Source organism: Peromyscus eremicus, chromosome 3 (genome assembly GCF_949786415.1).
Source record: "Peromyscus eremicus chromosome 3, PerEre_H2_v1, whole genome shotgun sequence".
Classification (NCBI taxonomy): Eukaryota; Metazoa; Chordata; class Mammalia; order Rodentia; family Cricetidae; genus Peromyscus; species Peromyscus eremicus.
This window is the reverse complement of record NC_081418.1, coordinates 21905663-21933068: the sequence shown is the minus strand read 5'-3', so window position 1 is coordinate 21933068 and position 27406 is coordinate 21905663. Positions and strand designations below refer to the sequence as shown.

Genomic DNA, 27406 nt, shown 5'->3' with positions numbered 1-27406 from the left:
AAAAAGTTTTTTAAAAATAAAATGTACAAACTGAACTTGGGGGTTATCTTAAAAAAATAAAAAGGACAAGAATTAAAGAAGAGTTAGAAGGAAGGGATGCATTTGAGAAGAGTAGGGAGTGAATATGGTAAAAATGCATTGCGTATATGAAATTTTCATAAATATTTGACTTTTAAAAAGATTTTATTTTTAAGAATGTGTGTATATGTACATGTCTGGGTGTTTATGCACGTAAGTGCAATGCCTTTAGAGTCGAGGAAACGGTTTTGGATCTCCTATAGATGGGAGTTACAGGCTATTGTGAGCCACCTGATGTGGGTTCTGGAAACTGAACTCAGGTCCTCTGCAGGAGCACAGTGCTCTTACCTGCTGAACCATCTCTCCTGCTCTCATGAAATTTAGATGATTGGAAAACAACACTTAGGAATTCTTATACTGGAGTTACTTTCTTCTTTAACACTTCTGAAGCTCAGGATCAGTCATTTCAATTACATCCTTAATGTCACTTGGACTTTTTTATTTCCTTTTCCAATGTGTTGTTTCCCTTTCCTTATCCCTAGATTATCCCTATTATTTACCTCTTTCCCTCCTCATCTCAGGGTACTGCACTGAGATATTCTCAAGGCACTATAAACTGCATGAGAGATCAAGGGACATATAATTTCTAGTCTGTGATACTACCTCAACAATTCTCTTAATCGTCTTTCCACTATGATCCTTTAAAGGTCAGAATGATCTTTGTGTTGTGCCTATGTGTGAGCATGCATGGTTTATGTGTTCACGTGGACAGGTGTGTGTGCACAATGCAAATATATGTAGAGCACAAGTCATGTTAGATGTCTTCTATCACTCTCTGCCGAATTTTCTAATATAATATTTTCAGAAATTTTTTGAGAATTTCATATGCACAATCTATTTTGACCATATTCACTCCCTATTCTTCCCAAATGCACCCCGTCCTTCTCACTCCTGCCAAATTCTTGTCCTTTTATTTTTTCAAGATAACCTACCCAGCTCAATCTGTACACTTTATTTTTTGAGACAAGGTCTCTTATTGAATTTGGAGTTGACTTATTTGGTAATACTAGTCCAGCAAACCCAAGGGATCCTCCTTTGCTCTCCATAGCCGCTCCAGTGCTGAAATTACAGGTCCATATCACCATGCCCAGTTTTTACATAGATTCTGAGGATCCAAACTTATGTCTTCATGAGTGTGTAGCAAGCAATATACTGAGTCATCTCTTCATGGCAGAATAATCATTGTACAACACAAGCAACCAGTTTACACAATTAATTTACCAGCCTGTAAATACCTTCGGCCTTTACCTGTTGCTCTAACCTTCTGGCATACTCAACTTGCTATGTTTTAGCTACACTGTTTTTCTATTCAGTTCTGGAACCCACCCCTCTCCCAGTGACCTTATCTTTGCAAATGATGTTCTCCCTGGCCGTAACACTTGCCTCACTCTTGGCTAAGGAAAGAGCCTCAACTTCTAATCAACCATGTTCTCCTGTCTAGAAACAAACTCTCACTGACTAGTATTCTTTCTCTTTAATCCATCTGAGTCTCTTCTACTAGATTATGTCTTCCAAGACAAAAGATGAAATATCTTTTGTTTTCCATTGTACTTCTAGTACACAGCATAGAACCAGCCACTTGGTAGATGGTTAATATCTGTCTAATGAATGCATGTGTTCAGGGACCCCTGAACAACTGTTATTTCAAAGTTTGGCCTGTTTCCTCATGCTTCCACCTTTTCCTAGCCCAGAAGAATCAACATTTTTTTTTTTGGAAGGGGGGGCGTGGTGGAACCTGGCTCTAAGCCAAGAACAAAGCACTGGCTGTTCTAATTGGTTCTATTGACAGAAGACCCAGAAGTACAGCATCCTGAAAGGAGATTATTTTAATACACTGTATTCTATTTGTTCTGTAACTGCCTATTTAGCAGTTGTATGTTGTGGGCACTGTTTTCAACTCTGGGAATACAGTGTTAGACGGGGGCAGACAGAATCCTGTTCTAACAAAGCTGCATTCTGATAACAGACACCATCAACAGAAAAGAGTGTGAAAACTGAAAAAGGAGGAAGAAGGGAAGCAAATCATATAATAGGAACCAGCTAAGCCAGCAAAAAGAAAAACTAGATGCCACCTACAGCATCTGTGGATTGTGACCCCTTTGGCAAACCTCTGTCCCCAAAAACGACTTACACTATGATTCATAACAGTAGCAAAGTCACAGTTATGAAGTAGCAAGGAGAATCATTTTATGGGTGTGGGTCACTGCATTGGAAGGTTGAGAACCATGCACTAGAGTAAAGGATAATAGCCATACCTATATTCTCACAGATAGAGGCAGCTTCTTAATAAACATTGTCTTGAGATTCTTGCTATGCTCCGGAGGGGGAAGAACTCAATACTTATATAAACACCCTTTAACCTAGAATTCCATACTGGAATCTTATTCTTGATACAAAGCATGTATGGTAAAAATAAATAAGTAAATAAATAATAAATAAAACTTAGATTACATATAGAAAAATATAATTCAAAAATTCAAGTGTTACTGAAATCTAGGTGTAGTGGTGTACACCTGTAATCATGGCATTTGGGAGGCAGAGGTAAGAGGATCAAGAGTTCAGAGCCAACCTCAGACACAGGAAATCTGTCTCAAAAACAGTAAGGTTACTGTATGTGCCAGTTATAGTCAACTTAACATAATCCAGAATCAGCTGGTAAGAGAATCTCATTGAGGGACTGTGTAGATCAGGTTAGCCTGTAGGCCTGCCTAAAGGGGACTGATTATCCTGATTATATTATTTGAAGTAGAAAGACCAACATAATGTGGGTGATACTATTCCAGTGGGCAGGGGGATCCTGAATTGTCTGAGAGCGGAGAAAGCTAGCTGAGCAGTGAGCATGCACACATTAAATTATTGATTTCAGCTCCTCACTACAAAAGTAATGTGACTAGTTGCTTGTCTTCCTGGTCCCTGTCACCTTGACTTCCCCAAAATGAGGGACTGTAACCTGGAAAGGTAGCTAAAATGAACTCTTCCCCCTGAGGGTTCTTCTGTCAAAGTATTTTACCACAGCAGCAGAAATCAAAGGAAAGCACTGTAATTTTAAAGTTTTAATTTACATGATGCTCAGTGAAGAACCAATCAGCATTCTGATGCTATCCTTGTAAAATACGTGACCGCCCACAAAATTATGACAGTAACGCATACAAAATCACAGAACTCTTGAGTTCGAAAGGAACTGACTAATCTTTCTCATTTTGTGAGGGAATGAAGTCAAGAACAGACAGCTTGGCTCCTGGGCCAGGTCTGTCAACTTCCATCTTAGCCGCGTGCTGTAGGAAGGATCAGCTAGCTAACTGACAGGACCCAGTGAAAAATGCAAATGTCAAGAAGTGACAGGAGAGCTTTAAAGGGCTTGTCATTCTAAAGGTTAGGCTGGTGCTACCGCATAGACTGCACATTACAAAGATGGCCCTGGAAAAAGCAATGTGTCTAGAACCATCCTGAAGAAATCTAACACACAATACAGATGGGTTCTTGCTCATTAACATGCATAATATGAATCCGGAAGAGAGAAAAGTAAATAAACAAATAAGGACTAAGAAATTCTTCAGCCACTTAATTAGCTTAGACCCTTACCAGTCCCTATTAAGTATTAACTTGGGTAAAATCTACCTAATTTCCACCTCACAAAGTTCTAACATCCAAGACAAGATGATAAATAAGCTCTCTGCTTCACACAGATGTTGGTATCCCCACCATTCTACCCTTCTTTCAAACAGTCCTGGGAGTAAATACTTTCAGATGCTGGAAATACTGCAAATTCCGTGCAGGAGGAAGGAGTTTGCAATAATTTAGGTCCTCACCTTCAGGTTTAATGTTCATTTCCCTTCAATGGCTTCTCAGCAAATGAAAACCATGGAGAGTTCCTGGTTCACCACCAGAACATCTATAACATCCAAAAGAAATACTGTGAGCCATGGCCTGTAATTCTCTAGCAGGCACAATTCAAAAGTAACAAATGAAACTTTATTTGTTATCTTTTTTGTTTGTTTGTTTTCAAGACAGGGTTTCTCTGTGTAGTTTTGGTGCCTGTCCTGGATCTTGCTCTGTAGACCAGGCTGGCCTCGAACTCACGGAGATCCGCCTGGCTCTACCTTCCGAGTGCTGGGATTAAAGGCGTGCGCCACCACCGCCCGGCTTAGAATATCTTTTAATTTAATTTAGCATATCAAAAGTATTTACATATATACAATCAACATTAAAAAAATTACTAAACTTTTTACACTTTTGTATTAAATCTTGGGAATCTAGTCTGTACTTTACACTTATAACCCATCTCAACCCCACGTGGCTATTGGACACAAGTTCAATACACTATAATAACGCAAAAACAAACCATTATATGCTTTGGGGGTTTGGCTACTTTCTTACCGAGCTACATCGCTGTACGACAGCAGTTTCAGGAAATTTGCAGTACTACCATCTCCAAGATGATGCACTGCACACATCTAAATTTTCATTAAAATAGTTATTCCAAAATAGCCGACAATAGTCATTTGCTGAGCAATTGAGCAAGGCATACAGGCTTCATTCCTCTCAAGCAATCTGCATTATCCGTGGAGGCAGAGGGAGCACAGAGCTCACGGGGTGACAGGCCCTTTAACAAGAATTTAATAGGGTACAACTGGAACTCATCGTGTTGTTATTCCGGGTAAGCCAGGAATCTGGTCGCGACTCCCACGTTCCAGACACCCGGCTGAGCCGCTCGGCCAAGGGGGACGCGGTTCCACACACCCGCCGCGGCCGCGCACAGAGGGCGGTTGCCACGCGGCCGCGGGACGCCCGAAGGCTCCCCACGAGGCCCGCCGGCCGCCCGGTGCCGTGACCAGAACGCCACCCGCCGGCGAGGCTCTGAGGAAGCGGCCGCAGCTGCCACCCCGGGGCCCACACCGAGACCCGCTCCGGGCCGCACTCACTGACCTGAGGAGGTGGCGTGCCGCCACACTTCCGGCCTGACGCCGCCCCTCCCGCCGCGGGAGCCGCGCGCGCGCGGGCAAGATGGCCGCCGAAGCGCGGGCGGTGACCCGGGCCACCCGCGGGGCCCACGACCCAACCAGCGCCGCGGCCTGGGAAGCGGACCTCCACGCCTCGAGCCCCGCCTACCCCTCGCCCGGCGCCGCCCCGGGGCGGGGCCACCGCTCGGAGACCCCGCCTTCCACCCAAGCGCTCCGCCCAGAGGGGGCCCCGCCCTCGAGTCGCGCCCCTTCTGTCGCCCACGCGTGGGCGGGGCCACAGCCTAGAGTCCCCGCCTTCTTCCCCACCCTCGCGAGCGCCCCGCCCCGCGTAGGCCCTGCCCCGGAAGTCCCGAAAGCTAGCCATTCTTTAACCCTAGGCCCATGGAGTTTGCTTGATTCTCAGGAGCCAGAAAGCAGGATCAAGCCAGTGCACACGCTTTAGCTTATGTGATCCATTTTAATTAACACTGAAAAGTAATGACGAGCGATGTGGTAGAAAATTCAGGATTTGGGGCTCATGATTAAACCCTTTGGTTGTTCCAAAAATAGGTCATGATGACCAAGGACCGACTCACTGTGTTGAAAAGTTGGGATACAGGAATGAATAAAAAGACATGGTCCCTGTAGGAAACAGGACAGAAGAATGATGGCTTTTTAAAACTAATTGAATCTACTTGGGAGAACGCCCAACTCAGGGTGGGCCGCGGGTGTCAGCAGAGCTTCTTTGAGGACCACTAGACTAAGAAAGACAAACATTGATTACATGAAAAGGGAAACGACAAGAAGAGTTGGAAGAGAAAAACCTAGTACTGAAAGAGCAAATGCTGGGTCAGGAAACAGGACATAGCAGTGGGGAAGCAACAGTCCCTCACTTACCTGTGGGTTTGCTTTAAGAAGTTCAGGTTTCTAATATTCAGCCAAAGTCTGAAAACATTATAGGAACGATTCCAGAAATAAACGATTCATAAATTTTGATCTCAGAGTGTGATGAAATCCTTCTGGGTCCTGTTCAGTCCAGTCCCGATCATCATCCAACCACCCTTTGTTCCAGTGTACCTAAGCTGCCCTCTGGGCTGTCAAATCTGCCAGGGCTTTACCTTCAAGTGAAGTTACCTTACCTGGTAGCCTAATACTACATAACAATGCCTACATCAATCACCATTTCCTCTTATTATGTAGGCATTATATTGACAAATCACAAGAAGGGTGAGCATAATACAAAGAGTAAGAGAGACAGATTCACATACATTTTGTTATGGTGCTGTTGGCCCTTCATATCCTCCAGCTCTGCACCTGAAGGTTCAGCCACCACTGACCAAAATATGTTAGGCATGGTGGAGCACATCTGTAATATCAACACCCCAGAGGTTGAAGCAGAAGCATCAAGAGTTCAAAGCCAGACTCCACTATATAGAGAGCTTGAGCTAGACTGGCTGTATGAAAATACTCTGTTTCTTTCTCTGTTTCTCTCATCTGCCTGCCTCTTCATATGTATTTGTATGGGTATGTCTGTTTTAAACTTGTACGTTTTTCCTTGTCATGATTACTAAAGAATGTAGTATACAAATTCTTCACATAACACTTTCATTGTGTACACTATTATAAGTAATTTAAAGATGATTTAAGGTTAATCCCAGCACTCGGGAGGCAGAGCCAGGCGGATCTCTGTGAGTTCGAGGCCAGCCTGGGCTACCAAGTGAGTTCCAGGAATGGTGCAAAGCTACACAGAGAAACCCTGTCTCGAAAAACCAAAAAAAAAAAAAAAAAGATGATTTAAGGTACAGAGGATGTATGTATGCTGTTTGCAAATATCACACCAAGATAAAACATTGGGCATATGTAGATTTTGGTATCATTGGAGAGTACAAAGGGACAACTGTTTTTGTTATAACTACTATATTATATTATTATTGTTGCTGTGACTGTGCCTAATTTATAAATTAGACTTTATCATAGCTATATATGCATAGGAAAATATAGTATATTTAAATTTGATACTAACCACAGTCCGAGGTAACTACTGACAGACTTTATACACAAGGTTAAGGGGAAACTAATATATGAATAAACCAAAGAGGTGAGGAGAGCTTGGGAAGCCCTATTAGCAATGCATTGAAAATCAGCTTACAGCCTTTGCACAGGCTTTTCCGGAAAGGCAATTGTGGAGTCACTGATGATTCTAACTAAGGTAGTGATATAACCAGTTTTTCCACAGAGAGCTGGAAGGTAGAATAACCAAGTAAAAAATAATGAAGACTCAAATTGCCATTCGTAAGAAGACAAGCAGGTTGCTTGTGGGGTAATTCAGAAAGTGAGATGAACAAAGCTTGTGATTGACCAAGTCAGTGATGAAGATTCTAAGGCGTGGCTCCTGAGGTATGCTGCAGATGTTTCCATTCTGACACAGAGATTCCCTTCAGTTGGCTGACAGCCTCTGCCTGTATCCTTGTGCTTGGAGTTGGGCATGATGATAGCAACTGGTCATTTTAGTAAGAGGGTGAGTTTGAGGAATGTACTACATTTTTTACTCCTGCTATGTAAAGAACATGAAGTATAATCAAGGAAATATATCATAAGATCCATCACTTTAGCATGATCCTGCCCATCCTCTAGTTGGTTTTGGCGTAGGACGTATGTCCCCACATAAGTAAGACCAACCTCACATGTTGTAAAAATGGCTTTATCAACACCTGCCATAGTTGAGGAAAACTCCATCAATAGATGACTTGACTTCTTACTGCAGAAAAAAAAAATCAAAACTACTAGGTAGGGATCCCTAAAGCCCCCCATTGTTTCCAGCCCCACCACCCCTTCTTCAATCACTATCACACTTCTAGCTGACATATGGAGGGAGTACATGTTTCTGCTATTGTGAGACCTGAAATTATCTGCTTCGGTTTTTTTCTATGCTTAGGCGTCTGTAGCCTCACCATTTCTGCTGGGTGTGACATGTACATACTCAAATCACTCTGTTTTCCTCAAAGGACAGGGTCATACTTGTTCTGTCTGATCCCACTTGCTTGTGTCTTTCTGGAATTTACCCCACTCTGTCTTTCCTACCTACGATGTTGTTTGCCAAAGGCCAACAATGATATTCCCGCTGCCAATTCCAATGACCGAGACTTCACCCTTGCGTGTCATGCACAGCTGACTGCTTCGCTCTCTTGAAATACTTTCCTTACCTCCGGAGTGCTGGGATTAGTCGTGTGGGACCACGTTTGGACCATTTATCACTTTAAAAGAGCATACTTGCCTCCAAGTTTTAGAAAGACACTTGGTAACTCAGCTTTTTTTCATATATATATGTGTGTGTGTGTGTGTGTGTGTGTGTGTGTGTGTGTGTGTGTGTGCGTATGCCTCCCTTTCAGCTGGATGCAGTCAAAAAGTTGTGAGTATGAGCATTGAGTGTGAGCAAAAATGGACCATGTTCCTTATAAGAGAAGCTTCTCTCATCCACTGCCTGGAAAATGGCAACAAGTATAAATCAGAAATGGAAACTATATATTAAGGAAGGCAAAGGAAGCTCATTGGTCTAAGTCTTAGCATAATTTTGAAAAGCTGAAGGCTCCTTCCTTGGATCATTAAAGGTTTCTGGAGAATTACACAAGATAAAATTAACATCATTCTCTTTTTTAAAAAAGTCATATTTTCTGTTCTATACCTCTCATTGGACAGTATTTGAATAAACTGTCTTTGGGACCTAGAAATGGATAATGTCATTAAATTAGTCTCTCTGTTCCTATAACCTATAGCCTTGGTTTAGGTATTTCTTTTTTCTCAACCAGGCAATAGTCTTCCCACGTGGTGCCTGCTCCCTTCTTCCTAACATTTCATCTGTGTGGCCAGATTTACCTTCTTGAAAGCCCCTCAAGTGATCCTTATTTAGATTCTTCATTTATTACATAACTTCTCAACCCAGTCTCAAGATGTTATTCTGGCAGATGATAATGATTCGTGTGATAGCTGGTTTTTGTCAACTAGAATCAAACTAGAGTCACCTGGGACAAGGGACCCTCAATTGAGGAATTACTTCCATTAAGATTGACCTGTGGAGCCTTTTTTAAATTGCTAATTGATGCAGGAGGACCCAGCCCACCATGGGGGTGGGGGCGGGGGTGGGGAGGTGGGGGCGTGTCATTCCAAGGCAGGTGGGCCTGGGCTGCATAAGAAAGGTAGCTGAACCTGCCAGGCTTGCAAACTAGTCATCAATGCTCCCCCATGGTCTCCGCTTCAGTTCCTGCCTGAACTTCTGCAACTGACCTCTGTCTGAAAGTGTAAGATAAAATAAACTTTTTTTTTTTTTTCCCCAAGTTGTCTTTGGTCATGGTGTTTATCACAACAGAAAGCACTTTAGGAGAGAAACTGGGACCAGGAATTCAGGGAATGTGGGGAATATGGTGAAACAGACCATGTTGTTTTGTGAAAAATTTTGGAGCTTAGGGCTAGAAAAGCAATCAAGTGTGAGTGTTCAGAACTTAATGAGCTATTATTATGGGAGTGTGGAAGATAAGAATGTTGATAAAAGTGCAGACATTGGAGGTGTGGCTTGTGAAGTTTCAGAGGAAGTTTGAGAGTCCCTCAAAGGCTCTATCAGGGCCCTTTGTATGATACATTTGATTAAGAATCTGTGGAAGTGAACACTTCTATGCTTTTCTGGGACAATCTACTGTGATTAATACAAGACCAGCAGTATTGTAAAATTGTCAAGGACATATTCCCTAAGGTTCAGCACATAGAAGCTGAGGTTCCAAGAGATCCAAGGATGTATTACTAGCTGGCAACTGAACTTGAGAATGTGTAGGAATTTCCCACATGGTATTGGTTTTGAAAGTTGGAAGGAATCATGGAAATTGGCTGAGGCTGGCAGCATGATGGGATTCATGCCTCCCTACAAAGAGGCCAGGAGGCCATTTGTGCAGGTGCAGCCTTAGTTGCAGTGGTAACTCCAGGATTTGGGAGATGCCAGGCCCATGGGATGACCACCAATGACAATGGTAGGTATGGAGTGACTCAAGACTGAGCTTAGTAGATAAAGTGCATGTGCTGTGGATGACAGAGCCACAGAAGTGGGGTCACCCAAGCTCTTTGGAGCCCACAAGATCACGAGTCTTAGATGTCACACACTGAGCTATTTATACTGTTCGAATTTGGTTTTACTTTGATCTGGTTGTAACTGTAGCTGGTTCTTCTTTCTTGGAATAAGAAAGTATATAAATTATTTTGTATTTTATAGAAACCTAGAGTTAAGAGACCTTAGACTTTTATAGAGACATTAAATACTTAAAATGTTGAATGCTTTTATTAATTTTACACAGGCTAGAATCATCTGGAAAGAAGAAATCTCAAGTGAGAATTTTCTGCATAAGAATGGCCCATGGAGCATGTCTGTGGAGCATTTTCTTAATTGCTAATTGATGCAGGGGGCCCAGCCTACTAAGGGTGGTACCATCCCTAGGCAGATGGACTTGGGATGTATAAGAAAGGTACATAAGACATGTAATCAAATAAGTAGCATCACTCCATGGCTTCTGCTTAAGTCCCTCCCTCCAGGTTCCTGCTTAGATCTTCTGCCCTAACTTCTCTCAGTGATGAACTATTACTTGGAAGTGTAAAATGAAATAAGCCTTTTCCTCCCCAAGTTACTTTTGGTCACAGTGTTTATCACAGCAACAGAAAGCAAACTAGTACAGTTGATTAAAAAAAAAAAAAAGATTTGTTTTCAATGAATAAAATTAATTATAGAATTACCTAGAGCATATAGACCCTAAAGCAATTATATTGGTAGGAAATTCTGTTGGTAGTAAAATAAAGAGAGAGAAAATGATTCTAAAATAATATTAGAATGTAGATATAATCCAACTGAAGATAATAAATTCAAAACCAGCATAAGTTTAAGAAAAAGATTAGGTTCCAGAAATACCAAAGCCTCTGGAACACTGAAAGATGTTATTGATAAGGTTACCCCTATTCTGGCCAGACTTATTTCTCACATTTGTTTCCTTAACTCATACTAATGCCAGCCTACTGAACTGTTTACGTGTACTTTCCCACAGCACTTTCTCTATAATGTCTTTGTTTCTCCTCTTCCTCCTTCTCCCCAACCCCACTTTTCCTGTCCCCGATTTCTTCTTCCTTTTCCTCTCCCCCACCTTCCTTTTCGTCTTTGTCTTTGTCTTTAGAATGCCCTTGTTCAAGACTGAGAAAAATCCAAGTTTATCCATGCCTCAAGATGCATACTTTCAGTCCCTCCTTAAAGTCGTTTGCTGCTAGAAGTAATGTCATCCTATGCCTGTCTATCATTTGCTGTACATCCCTCAGACTCTTGGTATACATAAATTGTATTATAAATTTGCAGTATTGTGGCTGCATTGAAAATTCTTTGAGGGTGAGATATATGCTATAATCAGTGTTCCTCTCATTATTCATTGAATTAAAACAATGTGAAAATCATACAAGCAAATGAGTATCTTTAATCCAAATGGATTTTTTTAAAAATTGCTGTTAAATACTGAAAGGCATATCTTAAAAATCAGATGTTTCTACCATGCACAATTTTTTTGTTCTCTGTGTATCTTTCAGGATTTGTTCACAGATCATTTGTGGAACAAGATGTTACTAGTGAGATTTTTGTCTTTAGTTCTGGCTCTAGCCCTATCACACTAGAACACAGAAATGAGGACTGAATATTCTGATAGTTCAAAGTGAGGTGCCATTGTCGAGGCAGAGCTGGGAGAGATTTTGCTGCCTTAAGACTCAAACCCTCTTGGAGGATATAAAGTACTTTGAACCAAGGAGTCTGTGAGAGACTCGTTTTAGAGAAATTAATTTTGTAGGTGAGGTCTAGGGGTGCTGTTCTCTGTGGGAAAATTGATTTGTGTGTCTTAGAGGAGGAAAGTGAATGCAGAACCGGGTGAGATGCTATTAGAGAGGAATGCCTGTAAAACTTGTAGGAGAAGACATGGGCAGCTAGTTTCAAAGTCCAAGAGGTAAGAGGTAAGTGTTCTAAGAACAATGCTGACTCCGAGCACTTGTTAGCCCAGAGGATGCCCAAGCCTGCCTTGTCAACTGAATGGAACCACCAGGCTGAAAGAGTTAGGCTGTTGGTGTCAACAGGACTTCCTGACTGGAGTAGAACATCTCCAGGAGAGAAATGTTGGAAGTATCTAGGTTTGGACAAGATGGTATGTTATGGAAATTGTATTTGATATGCAGCAAGAGAAGTTTCATTAAATCTGGCATTAAGAGAACTTCAGATATGAAAGCCCCAACAAAGCCGTCTCCAAAGAATATACAAGAGTACGTGGACACTTTCTGAACTCAAAGCAAGGTATAACCAACCTAGTACAGGGGTGTGATATGAGATGTTCCTCTATAGTCCGGACATTTGAATACTTGGTCCCCAGTTAGTGGCTGTCTGGGGAGGCTTAGGAGGTGTGGCCTTGCTGAAAGAAATGCGTCAGTGGGGATAGGTTTTGAGGTTTCAAAAGTCACTCACTGGTCCAAGTTTGTTCTCTCTCTTTCCCACTGTGGTTTAAGATGTGAGCTCGTAGCTTGCTGTTCAAGCCAGTCTGATGCCACACTTCCCTGCCTTGATGGTGATGGACTGTTATTCCTCTGGAAATGGAAGCCCAAATAAATTCTTTTTCTATAAGATGCCTTGGTTATAGTGGTTTATCACAGTAATAGAAAAATAATATACCAACTAAGTTTTTTTTTATTCATTTCTGCCTAAAATGATCGGACACTGCTATTCATGAGTTTGGGGGAAAACAGAAATCCCCAAATAGGGAAATGAGAAAGTTTCTGATGCCCTTTTTTAACTTAAGGCTTCCAGCCAGAAGCAGCCTGGGCTGAGGAAGAGAAAGCCTCCAACTCCAGTTCAGTTAATCACATGGTGATTTATGATAAAATTTGAAAGAAATCACTTTTCTGTCAAAGACTGGCCCAAAGAGTCATGATCTCTGCCTGCAATTCCATCCAACTGGCAAGGAAAATTCTATTCTATTGAAAACCAAGTATGAAAGCGGGGGAACAAATCTGCACTGTGATGCAGTCAATGGGCCCCTACACTTTTAATGAACTAGTAACACGGAGCTGTAAACAGAAGAAAAACAATTTTTATGCGACTAAAATTTGCAGTGCTAGAGGCTAAACCTGGAGCTCTGCACATGCTAGGCAAGTGCTCTACAGGGAAATACCTCTCAGCACTCGGGAGGCAGAGGCGGGTGGCTCTCTGAGTTTGAGGCCAACCTGGTCTACAGAGTAAGTCCAGGACAGCCAGGGCTACACAGAGAAACCCTGTCTTGAAGACAAACAACTGAACAAAAAAGTGATTCTTCAGTCATTATAATATTAATTATAAAATTTAATAATCAGCATGCAAAATTTTCTTCTACACACAGATTGAATTGCATAAAAAGTGTGATGTGGTGTGATATAGAGGGTCATTGGCATCAATTGTAGTCATGCCAGACTGCCATTGTCAAGTGGCAACAGTCTATAAGAGAAGAACTTTCTCAGTGTGGAACAGTACTGAGAATGATACCATAAGTAATGAGAAGCACTCACACATGGCAGGTAAATTATCATGTGATGGATGCTCGAACTTAGGTTAAAAAACAATCTCTCTAGGAAGCATCTTTGCTTTTGCTAATATAGAAAAAAATCTCTGTAATTGTGTAGTTATTTGTTTAAGAGTTAAAATTCCAATCTATGTTTGGTTTTTGACGTGTCAGCCAAGGAGATGCATATCACATTCATCTCTTTGTAAGTATGTGAGAAATAAATGTATTGAGCATAACATGAAGAGCCCCACATGACTGAGTATTTAAAAAGCAGGCTAATCAATCATTTCTATAGGCAGCCTTAAGCATTATTTAATACTATCCAGAATAGTCTATATTCATGTTTAGAACATAAACGTAGGGGGTTTTGGTACATGAGCTTTAGTATGTAAATTTTTAAATGTCATTTTTTGACCCTACATATATGTAAATTTACCGACCTAATTGAAGATTTATAATATCTTCTGTTTATGTAGGGATACTTTATGTTAATTCATATAAATGTTAAAATTACGTTTATTAAATACCTGTATTATTGACAGAGAGTTTTTCTTTCTTATAATTTTATGTAAATGTTTGAGAAATAAGACTCTCATTTATTGGCCTGTAGAGGATGTAGATGCATCAGTAGCTGCTTTGATGTTACCGGATATAAGTAAAGTCTACCCACCATATTCAATAGACTCACATAGGATTACTCATTCTAATAAAAGCATTGACTCCAGAAGATTCTGTAGTTAAAATTAACAATGCTATTACTACTAGCTCTTTGAAATTTTGATTACTGTAAATGATTCCTTTGAAGCTAAAGTTTTCTTTCACTTGTATTTATTTTACCAGGTAAAGTTTAGGGAGTGGAGAATATAAAAAGGAATGAAATAATGCATAGTTACTTTGAGACTCTCTGCATACACACACAGAAGATAGGTATTGTTAGTGATTGCGTGGAACACTCTTCCTCTGGGTTTAGAGTTAAATAATTATGCTTTATAGTCAGAGACAAGGAAATTAAATGTCAGTATGAATCACTGAATTGGACTTGGACCCACCCTATGATCTAAACTTCCTAGTTCCTGTTCTTAGACTGAGCTCTCATTCTTGGATCTTAAAACATAAGTGTAGAGAAGACGAAGTCACATATATACATGATCTTTAGCACAGTTTTATTCTTTCAGTTCAAGCAAAATGGGAAAGTGGATATTGTATTTTAACCTTCATTGTTCGTGATAAATATCACTACTTTTCCCATAGATAGGATTGACCCAGGGGCAGACAGATGCCAAAACATTATAAACTAGTGGAAATATTACAGAAAAAGAAGGTGGAGGAATGGGATTTTCATGATAGATTCTAAGGAATTTTTCAAGTTTAAGTGATCAAAGCCTTTGGAAAGAAAAGACAGTTCCAGAATATACACTATTTCAAGTAGCTCTTCATTCCACAATTATTAACTGATGAATAGTCATCATGTCTATATATGTATGTATATATATATATATATGTATGTGTATATATATATGTATGTATATATGCATTATGACAGAAGTAAAATAACATTGAATTCCTTCCCTTAACTTGTGAGATAATATTAGGCAATAGAAAATGTTTACATTCCAATACAAAATGCTATAAATTTTGTTAGTTGGATGTTTCCATAGATAATTCTGGAAGAAATTAGAGTAGGAAGAGAGTTTAAGAGACTTTGGGTTGAGCCAGTTCAACTCAAGCCCCAAAGGGAAAATTTAGATTGCATACTATAGTCCAGAGATCTAATGAGCTTCCACATTGATTCAGTGATGGAAGAATGTCAATATGGATCATGTTTTTTTTCTATTCTCTTGTTCTCTGATTACCTTCATCAAAAGGCTGATTCTTTATCTGTAGGGATTTCTTCATGTGAGAAGTCTTTTCTGAAAGCTCTGAAGAACAGGAAAGCTTCTTCCCTAGAAATCACCAGCAAACATCTTTGTAGTCTTATTTGCCTGAACTAGATATTGAAATGTGTCCTCTTCTAAATGAGTCACTATAGCCCAGTGGTTCTCAACCTGTGGGTTGTGACCCCCTTGGGGTCACATATCAGATATCCTAGATATCAGATGATTTACATTGCAATTCATAAAAGTAACAAAATTACAGTTATGAAATAGTAATAATTTTATGGTTGGGGGTCACCGCAACATGAGGAACTGTATTAAAGAGGCACAGAATTAGGAAGGTTGAGAACCACTGCTATAGCAAGGGAATGGGATTCTGTTCATTAATGTATTATGACCCATATACATATGAATCAATAGTATATATGCCATCTATATTGACTATATTAATAGTTGAACTATGTCTGAGCAATAATCAGAAAATAGGTGTTTGGATTACAAGATTTAGAGGAAAAAATATTCAGGAAATCAAATAAAATTTTAATTTCAGATATTCAATAAAAATTTTCAGAAGTATGTCCTAAATATTATGAGGTATATATATATGCTAACAGACCATATATTTTTAACTGAAACTCAAAATCAACTGGACAGCCCACATGTTTTTCTTTTGTGTGTGTGTGATACTGAGATTTGAACCCAGGGCTTCATGCATGCTAAACAAGTCTTCTATCACTGAACTGTATTCCAAGATCATTTATATCCGATCTAGAGAACCAGTTAAAGTAGATAAGTGGAAGACAATTACAATGCTTACTTCAGCTTGGAGAGTTGGGGAGGCTGGAACATGGTCCCCTTGTTCATTACATCTCCACCAGCTTTCAGTTTCTGATAACTACCTGAGCTTGGCTGTCCTGGAACTTGCTCTGTAGACCATGCTGGCCTCAAACTCAGAGATCCATCTGCCTGCACCTTCCAAGTGCTGGGATTAAAGGTGTGTACCACCATGCCTGGCTCTAAATTTTTCTTTAGTTCCTTTTTACAATTTGGAAACTTACCTTAGTGGGATTTTGCCCTGAGGTCACCACTCCGTTTATTACATTTCTTTGTTTATCTCCTTGAATACAGGATTTAGCTCTATTTTACTTCCTGGTGTTCTTTTTTTTCCTCAAATAGTACACTTTCCTTGCTCAGCTTGCTCCTTTTTATTATAAGTCTTTATAAGCACGAACACTAGTAACCATGTGACAGAGTCTACACTAGGCTGTTTTGAGATTTCCTTTGCCAATGGAATTAATCCAAATCTCTTCCTGTTGTGTGTGGAAGACTGTCTTCTTGGAGTCACCCATCATCCCCTCTTCTACGTAGAACCATGAACCTTGAGGGGAGGAGTTTGATGAAGACATCCCATTTAGAACTGAGTTCTCTAAAGTCTCTCACTCTCTGCACATTATCCAGTTGTGAGTCTATGTGTTACTTATCATCTATTACAAGAAGAAGCTTCTCTCATGAGGGTTGAACAATGTTGAACATTAGCCTATAGAATAGAGGTTGGCAAGCTTTCCTGTAAAGGACAGAAAGTAAACAGTTTAGGCTTTGGGGACTATTGGTCTCCATTACAATGACTCAACTGTATTAAAAAACAGCCACCAATAACAAGTAGGCATAGTTCGGATCTGTGTAATCTTCATTTGCAGAATAGCCAGTTGGCACATGTAATGTACTTTATACTGGCAAATTGTCACATGTCATTTGAACTCACTGAGAAGCTAGCTCTAGAAGTGGGGTTGCCCATTCCCCACTTCAGACCCAAACACATTTATGTCAAGTTTTCTCCAAGACCTCTTCTCAGGAGATTAGCTGGGCTCCCTAACTCTTGGATAAAGAGAAATGAGAACAGCAAAACCACCCTGGAGAAAAAGCATCGTGTTCTGGAAAACAGCCAGAAGGCAAACTATTTCCAAGAGAGGTTACTATTTTTCATCCTGTGATGTAAAAATGCCTCCAGTGTGAAAGAGAAGCCAGAAGCTCAGCAATGAGAAGCTCATCCATACAAAGAAAGCTTGATGAGGAACTCCAGATGACTGGCACAACTTCCCTAGTTGGTTGTTTTTGGATGTTTGTTAAGTCCTCAATTTGATTATGTTAACTTTCTGCTGTTACTTATTCTTTTACTTGGAAGTCTTAGCTGAGGGGATGTTGCTTTGCTTGGAATTCTGTTAGGAACTCCAGCTGACTTAATGGGCTTCTCTAGTCAATTCTCTACCCAATTTCTCCTGGGTGTTTTAAGTACTTAATTTGATGGTATCTATCTATATCTATCTATCTATCTATCTATCTATCTATCTATCTATCTATCTATCTGTCTGTCTGTCTGTCTGTCTATCTATCTTCTTCTTCTTCATCATCATCATCATCATCATCATTATCATCATCATCTAGTTATCTATCTATATCCATTTCTTGCTATTTTATCTTTAACTTTAGATTGCTATATACTTAACAAACTCACTCATTCAAAACCATGAGTTTGGCTATTACAGATCATTCTCCAGGCCACAGAGAACAGCAGGTTTGGCACAGAAGAGGAAGGTTGGCTGGAGTCTGCTGTATATAGCAGGGATATGTACATTGTTGTATTTTTGATATTTTAGCTATGGCCTCACACTGTAGCTTAAGCTGGCCTGGAAATCATTATATCACATTGGCCTCTAGATGATCTTTCTTCCTCAGCCTTCCAAGTGCTGTCATGCCTGGCAAATAGCTATTGCAGATAATGTTGCTTTTGTTTACAAAGAAACCTTCTTTCCTTCTGTGAACCATTCTACATCAGCCACACTTCCTCTAACAAGGATGGAAAGTTATCCATATATAAGATGAGTAATTGCAACAGAGACCAATTAGTTCCCAACTTCAATTAGTCCCCAATGTCTAAAATGTTTACTTTCTGTCCCCTTACAGGACTTCTTTTCTACAAGATAATGCTTGGTATCACTCAACCCTCATCAGAGAAGCTTCTTCTTGCAGTAGATGGGAATTAACACGGAGACCCACAACTGGACAATGTGCAGAGAGTGGGGGAGTTTGGAGCACTCAGTCCTTAATGGGATGTCTTCATCAAACTCCTCCCCTCAAGGCCCACAGTTCTATGTAAAAGAGGAGATGATGGATGACTCCGAGGAAACGGTGTCTTCAGACACAACAGGACTGAAGACATGTGATTTATTTGGCTAGTGTTGGATTAGAAATGAACACATGATCCTGGGACTCTTGAGCTGTAGATCACAAAGAAGTCTCTGACCTTCTGTAGGATCATCCTGGTGCTCGGTTGATGTGCATTTGGAGCTGTCAGTGGTTTCTCCCATTTACAGGAAACATGTTTGTATCTAGAGAAACAAGGTAGAGCTGAAAAATGCACAGGGAAAATGTGCTAACTAGATTGTCTGAGGCTTAGATTCACTTTTCCAATGTGTTTGTCCTGCGGAGCAACAGGATTCCTGGTATTTAGACACACAGCATCTCAGGCACACCTCTGTCTTTACCAATCAGAAAGTTTAACAAATTTAATACTGTGTTGGTTTTTGCCTAACCTCATTTGAGCTGAACTTTCGTCACTAATAGTGAAAGAGCATAATGCCTTCAAATCTGTAAGTTCAAAAAGACACTCAATTAAAGTTGTGGTTTTTGTTAGATACACTTGGTATCCAGGATAGATTATAGAAGACTTGGAGTGAAGGAAGATAAGGGCTAAGAAATCCACTTAAGAATTATGCTGTCTCAGCTAGAGTCTGAAACCTAAACTGTGTTCTTACCTGAGATTTCTGTGTGTTTGGAGGTATCTAGTGAGCTGATTGAGTGGCCCTAACAGCAGTCTTTAGACTTTCAATCATTGATTCTACAAATATTTCATAAGCTATCTAGGAATTATCTGCTATTCTGGGTATAAGCTATCTATAGTTGAAAAACTATGATCAATTACCCAAATCTATTTTGCTGCCTATTTGTATGAACAGAATTTTACTGGAAGACCACTGTGCCCATTTGTTTGCATATTTGTCTGAGGTTGCCTATGTGCTATAGAAGTAGGTTTTAGTACTTAGGACAGATACCCTGTGACCTGTCAAACCTAAAGTGGTCACTTGTCCTTTAACTGAAAAGCTTTGCCAATTATTGAGCAAGACTGATGGAATCTTTGCTCCCTTGAAGTCACATTCCAATAGAACACAAGAAAGAAACAGAAATATGATGAAAAAATAATTGTGGCTTTGTATATGTGTGTGTGTGTGTGTGTGTGTGTGTGTGTGTGTGTGTGTGTATGTGTATAGACAAGGAAGTCTTCTTGACCAGAAATCTGAATGTAGAGAGCTTGCCACAACAATATCTGTAACCTAAGCATCTAAGCATTCTGTGCAAAAAGAACTTGTAAGAGCAAATGTTCTGTGGTGTGAAGAGACTTTTTGAGCTAAGACACAGAAACATGAAAGTAAGTTAGAAAGTAGAGAACAAAAAGGTAAATAAATTCAAGAGATGGTGGATTATGTGGGATCTTGTATAGGATCCCGGGACAGGTGTGCTGGTTAACTTGATCCAAGCTAGTCAACTGAATAGGGAACTTCAGTTGAAAAAAAAATGTTTCTCTAAGACTGGCCTATTGGCAAGCTTCTGGGGCATTTTCTTGATTAATGATTGATGTGGGTGGGCCCAGAACACTGTGGACGGTGCCACCTCTTGGCAGGTGGTCCTTGGGTATATAAGAAATCAGGCTGAACAAGCCAAGGGAAGAAAGCCAGTAAACAACATTGCTCCAGGGCTTCTGATTCAGTTTCTGCCTCCAGGTTCCTGCCTTGAGTTTCCTCCTTTGGACTTCCTCAACAGACTCTGGCCTGGGATATGTGAGCCAAATAAACTCTTTTTACTTATGTTGCTTTTGGTCATGATCATTATCATAGCAACAGAAACCTAACTAAACTAGTAGAGACTCTCACATCCCCTTGTTCCTATAACTCCATCTTTCATGTAGCCTGGCTAGGAAATTATTTTACAGATCTTTTATTTATCTATGTATTTATCTATTAGTTTAAAATTTTATTGTGAAAATTGCAAACATGCAGAAAAATAGAATCACATGTGATAATGATACACACTACCCATTTTGCATTCCACAGTTGACATTTGACATACCTTTAGTATATTTGTTCTAACACACACACACACACACACACACACACACACACACACACACACACCCCAAGTCATCACTCTATCTTTTTTAAAAGATGCATTTCAAGCTGGATGGCAGTGGCACATGCCTTTAATCCCAGTGTTCAGGAGGCAGAGACAGGCAGATCTCTGAGTTCAAGGTCAGCCTGGTAACAGAGTGAGTTCCAGGACAGCCCCTGTCTTGAAACCCTCCCCCCTTAAAAAAGATGCCTTTCAAGGGAATTTGCAGATACCAATAAACTTTCTTTTATATTTTACAAACTTTATTATTTTAAAAAACTTTCAAATAAATAAAAATTTGCACATCCAAATTAACCAGACCCAAAGTCTATACAACTCAGTGAACTTCTATAGATTTAGAATAGGCATTTGGAATGGAAGCTATGAAACTTCACATTAAATTTTATTCTTTAAGTATTGAGTATCTTTTGTACACTTATCCTAATATATTTTGTATACTCAACCCCCTAAAAAAACTCATGACAGAAATAGAACTAGAAAAACTGTCTGGTGGTTTAAATGAAAATGGCCTCCATAGGCCCATAGTGGGTGGCACTCTTAGGAGGTGTGGCCTTGTTGGAGGGAATGTGTCACTGGGGGTGGGCTTTGAGGTCTCAGATGCTCAAGCCAGGCCTAGTGTCTCACTCCTTCTTCCTGCTGCCTCCCGATCCTGATGTAAAACTCTGAGCTACTTCTCCAGCCCATCTACCTGTGCGTTGCCATGCTTCCTACCATGATGATAATGGACTAAGCCTCTGAACTGTAAGCAAGCTCTAATTAAATGTTTCTTTTATAAGAGTTGCCATAGTCATGGTGTCTCTACACAGCAATAGCAGCCCTGAATAAGACAAACTGTTATTTTCATGTCCTCTTTCATAAGTTGTATCTATTACCTGCATGCAGTCCTTCCTTATCCCTTAGGTTTGGCTGCTATGGATATCACTCTGTATAAATAAAATGCTGATTGGCCAATAGCTAGGCAGGAAGTATAGGTGGGACAAGCAGAGAAGAGAATTCTGGGAAACAGGAACCTGAGGGAGAGAGAGACCCTGCCAGCCGTCCCCATGACAAGCAACATGTAAAGATGCCAGTAAGCCACGAGCCACATGGCAAAGTATAGACTAATAGAAATGGGCTAAATATAAGAGTAAGAGCTAGACAATGATAGGCCTGAGCCAATGGCCGAGCAGTTTAAATAATGTAAGAGTCTGTATGTTTATTTTATAAGTGGACTCTGGGACTGGCGGGACTTGGTGGGAGCTGGAGAAAAATTTTCCAGCTACATTTGGCCTTCTTTGTTCTCTTTTCTTCATGGTGTCCTGCACCCACATGTACATTGGTTTACATGTACACATGTATTGTTGACTAGATTCTGCATATGATCGTGAACATGAGGTTTAGTTTTTCCTAAGATTGTGTGACCTCACTTGATACCATACATTCTAAGTCCATCTATTTTCCAGCGAATTTTTTAACTTCATTTCTCTTTAGAGCTGAGTAGTATTATATATATAAAATTTCCATGATCTATTCATTGCTAATTGACAGTTAGATTGGTTCCAATTCTCTTCTACAATGAATAAAGCAGCAATAAACTTGGGGTGCAAACATCTCTATGGTAGGGTATGGAGTCCTCTGGGTGTATGCCCAGGAGTGAAATAGCTGGATCATATTGCAGTTCTATTTTTAATTTTTTGAGAAATCTCCAAACTGAATTCCACAATGGCTGTATTACTTTGTACCCCCACCAACAGTGAATAATGGTTCATTTCTCTACACATTCTCTCCAACATTTGTTGTCATATTTGTTGACAGCTGTTCTGACTGGGGTGAGGTGGTAACCCAAAGTATTTCAATTTACATTTCCTCAGTGGCTAGGGATATTGAACACTGTTTAAAATAGTTATTGACCATTTGTATTTCTTTTTTAAAAGCTGTCTGTTAAGTTCATTTGCCCATTTGTTGATTGGCAGTTTTCCTCTTGGTATTTATTTTATTATGAAATACCAACTTAAATTAAATACCAAGTTATTTCCTTGATATTTAACTTCTGCCATTCTTTTTAATTCTTGTCACTAGCACCTTCTCTGAAGTGTAGCTGGGAAAGATTTTCTCCCATGCTGTGAGCTGTCTGTTAAGTCTACTGATTGTTTCCTTTGCTGGACAGAAACTTTTTGTTGTGTAGTCCCATCTGTTAATACTTCTTGGGGTTAGTTCCTATGGCATTGATGTTCTATTTAAAAGGTTCTTGACTGTACCATTGTTGTACAAAGTGAGAGATATAAACCAATTTCATCCTTCTGCAGGCAGAAATCTGAGTAGTCTTCCCCCTAGACATTTCAGAATTCCATAATTCAAATTTGATTACTTTTGAAAAAAAAGGTTAAATTAAGTGGTAAAATTTAGGGGCATGAAATGCCAATTACAAATCACTGTCTGTTATATACATGTGCTGAATTATCACACTATGCAACACAAATATGTACATAACATAAAAATATGTTTCTCTACACACACATTTTTAGTAAAATTTGCCATTGCCTTTTAAATAAACATTATTATTTTATGTGCTTGGGTGTTTTGCTCACATATATGTCTGTGCACAATCTATGTGCTTTGTGCTGTGGAGGCTAGAAGACAGTGTCATATCCCTTGGAACAGTTGTGAGCTGCCTTGTGGGTTTTAGAAATGGAACCCAGGTCTTACTGAAGAGTAGCCAGTGATCTTAACCTCTGAGCCATCTCTCCAGACCCTCCCAACTGTCTTTTTACTTGCTTATTTCTCACACTAGATTACAACAACATTGTTCCTTGTTTTCTATCTATTCCTCACATAGCAGGAAACAAGTTAATTTACGTGAATTTCAGTTTCATCCTATGCTACATTAGCCAGTTTTTCGGCTCATATAGCAAAGTAGTCTGGCCACTGTTTTGACTTACCTCTTTGTTCTTCTGTTAAGAAAATTTATCGGGGCTGGAGATACGGTTCAGTGGTTAAGGGTACTGGCTGCTCTTGCAGAGAACCCTGATTCAATTCCCACCCTCACATGGCAGCTTACCACTGTCTGTAACTCTAGCTCCAGGGAATCTGACACCTTCACACACACATGCAGGCAAAACACTAATGCACATAAAATAAAATAAAAACAAATAAATCATTTAAAAAATGAAAGTTTGTAGAAATTAATTTCTACCCCACTCATTCAGCACCACAGGCAGTGAGCAACTTTAATTGGTTGTGGTTAGACTCTCACACTTTCCACAAAGTTCCACAAGGTGGTGCCCAAATATTTTCTTTCAAGCAATAATGCCTAAGAGTCATGGTAATTCCTGGCTAACTTGTGTTAGTATTTGATATTTCTGAATTTGACCAATTAGCAAAATATGCAATATGTAATTTTAAGTAAAAATCACTTATAGTAAATAAAGTGACATATGTATAATTTCAGAATTTCTTAATATAAGTTATGATTATTACAGCAAGTAACTTTAGTATATGGCTTAATATTATTAAAAGCTTTCAAAACCCCAAATAGTAAATTAAGAATTTGCTTCAAGTTTATTTTACTGTAAGCTTTATCTACAACTGATCTATCCTTCATGCAGAATTTAAAGGAATAGAAGAAGCAAGCTATTATATTAGAATAATTACATTTTGATAAAAACTTAAAGATGACTCTATGATCTTAATTTGGGATAACACTATGTGAAACAATATGTTATGAACAGACACACAGTGAGACACAATGAGGGAGACTAAAACATTTTTGTCCAGGAATTCAAAATTATTCAGTTTTTTTTTGTTGAATCTTCTTTTGAATCTTAAGTACATTGACAGGTTTATTGGATTTATTATTCATCTGAGTGCTGATCCCTAACCGTATTACTAGCTGTATTTTGGTCAGGTTGACTTCAGAAAATGTAATCAGTATAAAAACTTCAGCTACTTAGACAAAACAACCCAAACCTGGAGGATAAAGTTTCCCAGCCAATAGAAAGTTCTAAGATGGAGTGTTCATACCTTTGGTGGCCAAGCATTAAGATTTACACACTGAGAAGGGAGAGTCATAACATGCTGGAATTTGGCCCGTGATGACTTTACCTGAGCCACTTGCCCCTACAGTTACTCATAGTTTCCAAATGTAAATTTCTTGCCATGCAGTCTCCTTCTTCTCTTCCTCTGCCATAAGCCTGGAGAGTGCAAAAGGCTATGAGCCTCCAGGGGGGGTAGGAATAACGAGAGGTAGCTAGTACTGCAATAAAGAACTGAACTTTATTTTCCCTCTAATTCTGGCTTTTGCCTTTTGTGGCTGTTAACATTATCCCCTGTTTTATCCACTTTGAAATGGAGAGAAATTAAATATGCTCTGTCTTTACATTCTGTTTTGAAATTTGATACCATTGTTTGCCTTCAGCATAAGAAAGGTTTGAATACGTTGTACTGGGGAATTAAGGAATTCATCAACATACAATACCACACCAATACCAGAAAGTAAATTCAACTCATTGAAAACTAGCAAATATTTTTTCCATTAAAAGCAAGATTGAGGACTGAAGATACAGCTTGCCACACAAGTGTGAGGACCTGAGTTCTGCTCCTCAGAAACTACAGGGAAGCCAGTGTCACCAGCAGAAGGGGAGGACCAACACCCCAAAAACTCTTCTGACATCTACACATGCACCGTGGTACCCATGCACCAGAAATCCCACCCATGAACACAGACACACATACATATATACCATACATGCCCATATACACAAAGTTGGTTTTTTTTTTTAAACAGGAGCCAATCATTGTTATTAAAAGATCTGGTCTTCTTTCAGTGGGTGTTGAATGAAAAAGTTAACTGTTATATCCATTGAGTGAAGAGAATAATCAAATTAAAACTGAACTTTCACACCTAATTCCTTTTTGGTATTTATTAGAAAGGAAAATTGTCAATTTTTTTCTAGGTAGCCTCCCAATATTTTGATCTGAAGTAGTTGCTTTGATAAGGAAGAAACAACATGGAAGAAGGAAACATATAAAAGGGACAATTCTAGTAGTCATAATACTGTTGTGGGAATATATGCTGTCGTTTTGCCTTTAGAGACAATATGTGTTGCATGTGTGACAATTACTCAAGCTGGGAAACAAATGCCAGAAGATTAAGGAAGCTATATTAGGGAATAAACAATGTAAGAAAAAAAAACTGTTTTAAATTGCTGCATGCCTAAGTTATTCTAAAAAGACAGTTTTTAAAATAAAAATAGCAATAGCAATAAATAAATAAAATTAGAGGGTATGGAAAAGGTAAGCTATAGCTGAAGTTTTCCTGTGTCTTACCTGGCCCATGGTCAGGACAAATCTCTCTCACCCACCAGTCCTGCAGCCACTTGGACCCAAGTAAACACACAGAGGCTTATATTAATTAAAACTGTTCAGCCATTAGCTCAGGCTAACTATTGACTAGCTCTTATACTTAAGTTAATCCATAATTCTTATTTATGTTTAGCCACATGGCTTGGTACCTTTTCTCAGTTCTGCCTTCACATCTTGCTTCCTCTGTGTCTGGCTGGCCACTCCTGACTCAGCCTTCCTGTTCCCAGAATTCTCCTTGTCTGCTTATCCTGCCTATACTATACTTCTTGCCTGGCTACTGGCCAATCAGTGTTTTATTTATCAACCAAATCAGAGCAACACACATTCACAGCATACAGAAAGACATCCCCAGCAGTAAACTGAATCAGAATTTGGTGAGGACGCTGGGACTGCAACCTACTGCTCCAAACTTAGGCAATGCCCCTTTCCCCAAGCTTCACTGCCAATGACGACTTTCATTTCCTTATTTTCTTTGAAGGATTTTGATTTTTCTCTTTGCTGATGAATAGGACCAATACCTTCTTGTTGTTCTTCCAGTTTACTGTAGAAGGGCACAAGAAAGTGTCTAAGCCATCTTCCTGGGGCCAAGGAGCATAAGGAGTCCTGGAAGCTTCAGAGCTTTGGGACAGTTGTCAGAAGTTCGACCACACCACGTTTTATACTGGTAGAAAAATTAGCAAGGGACTTTCTCTAAAATAGTTTGGAAGCTCATTTCCTTCTCTCTTCTCTGTCATGGCTGCTGGTGTTCTTTTATACTGGATCAGCAGCACAGGTGGCTCAAACTGAAAGGAGCTTGTGCAACATCGTGTGATGCCTCACTTACTCTTGCCCCAGACAGATCCTTTGGATACAACCTTCAGCTGATTTGTGACCAGCTTTTTAAAATGTTTTTATTACTTCACACAGATTAATTTTCTGAGATATTTAAGGCAACAACTGATAGATTTCCTTTGAAATGCCACTTCCTATGCCTTGTCTCACATCTGTCATGTGAAGGTGACAAGTGTGGCTAACATCTACAAAGAAGGAAGAAAACATGTGGTTTTTACCTGAAGATTTCACTATTACTTAAAAGGGGATTTCTTGAAAGTATGCTTTGTGAGGAGGTAACAATGAAACATAGCATTCACATGGAAACTTCATCTGATGATAGGATAGGTGTTAGAAGTGAGGCTCAAGTGATCTTTTATTTTGTGATGTATATATGTGGTATATGTATGTGTTGGTGTATGTATGGTGTATGCACACGTGTGTATGGCATGTGCTTGTGTATTTACGTATGGTGTACGTATGTGGTATATGTGTATGGAGGATGGGGTTGTTGTATGTATGGTGAATGTGTCAATGC

At 39.6% G+C, this 27406-nt stretch overlaps 1 protein-coding gene across 1 annotated transcript in view; it reads right to left on the bottom strand.

Annotated features, from left to right (window-relative positions):
* The window catches only part of Mios (meiosis regulator for oocyte development), a 33198-nt gene extending 29226 nt beyond the window's left edge, over positions 1–3972 (bottom strand). The window contains exon 1 of the mRNA XM_059257364.1: positions 3888–3972. The gene's annotated coding sequence lies outside the window, so the exon portion shown is untranslated. The remainder of the gene's footprint in view (positions 1–3887) is intronic.
* Between the last annotated feature and the right edge of the window lie 23434 nt (positions 3973–27406).